Genomic DNA, 1305 nt, shown 5'->3' with positions numbered 1-1305 from the left:
TTCAGCTCTCAATAGTCCATTTTATTTTTAACAAAAATGAGGTAGAAATTTAGAAAATTATCACATACTTTAGCTTTAACATGTGTTGTAATTAGGACACTTTGTTTACAATAAAATTTATTGACTAGCCTAGAAACGCTAGTGTAATACTGTATCAACTGTAGAACCAAATTTATCACAAATGTATCTGAGAATTATAAATATTCTGTTTCTACATAGTGAGCTTTTCCATTTTCTTCTCCCGATATACCTTTTGTCCTTATTAATGAATTATCACAGTCAAGCACGGAGCACCGCAGGCCAGGCATTTTATTTCAGCTGTAACTTAAAATGAGATGCAGTCTGAACTTAGGCAGATTACAAATTGAATTGATGTTCAATCTTAATTCTTAAATGGAAAGTTGGAGCTAAGCCTTGGTCGCTATAATTTATGAAATTTAGAGTTTAATAGTAATACCACTCATGTATTGCTTGAAATTAGCATAAAAGGGGTTTATTCTTACGTTATTTGAAACTTGAAAAACTTTCAAAGCTCGACATTTTTAATTTTCATTTTTAACCAACCGCGGTGAATCGCCGCAGGACGCGGCAAGTCCCCGGCCAAACTTCGCACTCGAGTCGTTACTGGGTTCCCGGCTTCCCGCGTTTAACTTTCCTCCTATAGGAGGAACGGGCCATTATTCGAGAGGATGCTCAAACGCGAAGTCTTGTTTCCTTTGGTTCCCCGGGATCCAACCACGTCATAAGAAGGGAAAAAACCAAAGTATTGCCCCCCGTTTTTCGAGCCAGATTTTTCGTTTTAAAAAACGGCTTTATAAGCCAACCTTATAATACGAAGTTTCTATAAGAACCTTGGTTCGAGCCCACCCGGGAGAGGTGTTATGGGGTCTCAGATGTAGCGTGAAAAGTCATAACTTTTCCACAATACCTGACAACCATTTAATTTCTGAGCTTCCGTGGCTCAATGGTTAGTGCGTTCGGCAGTTAACCAATAGGTTGGTGGTTCGAGCCCACCCGGGAGCGGTGTTATATAGTCTCAAATGTAACGTTAAAAGAAAAGTTTTTCCACAATACCTGACGGACATTTAATTTTTGGGCTTCCTTGGCGCAATGGTTAGCGCGTTCGGCTGTTAACCGAAAGGTTGGTGGTTCGATCACACCCGGGAGCGGTGTTGTGTAGTCTCAAATGTAACGTAAAAAGAAAAGTTTTTCCACAATACCTGACGAACATTTAATTTTTGGGCTTCCGTGGCGCAATGCTTAGCGCGTTCAGCTGTTAACTGAAAGGTTGGTGGTTCGAGCCCA

The 1305-nt window shown here is 40.2% G+C and overlaps 1 long non-coding RNA gene across 1 annotated transcript; it reads right to left on the bottom strand.

Moving 5' to 3' along the window:
• On the bottom strand, positions 1-573 carry LOC149704091 (uncharacterized). The gene is made up of 2 exons (XR_016381679.1): positions 504-573; positions 1-421 (listed from the first exon to the last, which is right to left on the bottom strand). It is a non-coding gene; the product is annotated as an uncharacterized LOC149704091 (long non-coding RNA).
• Between the last annotated feature and the right edge of the window lie 732 nt (positions 574-1305).

This window comes from Phalangium opilio, unplaced genomic scaffold, assembly GCF_054372755.1.
Source record: "Phalangium opilio isolate 3A_F unplaced genomic scaffold, DU_Popi_V2 ptg000017l_1, whole genome shotgun sequence".
Classification (NCBI taxonomy): domain Eukaryota; kingdom Metazoa; phylum Arthropoda; class Arachnida; order Opiliones; family Phalangiidae; genus Phalangium; species Phalangium opilio.
Note: the sequence above shows the minus strand (reverse complement) of the source record. Positions and strands in the feature narration are given on the sequence as shown.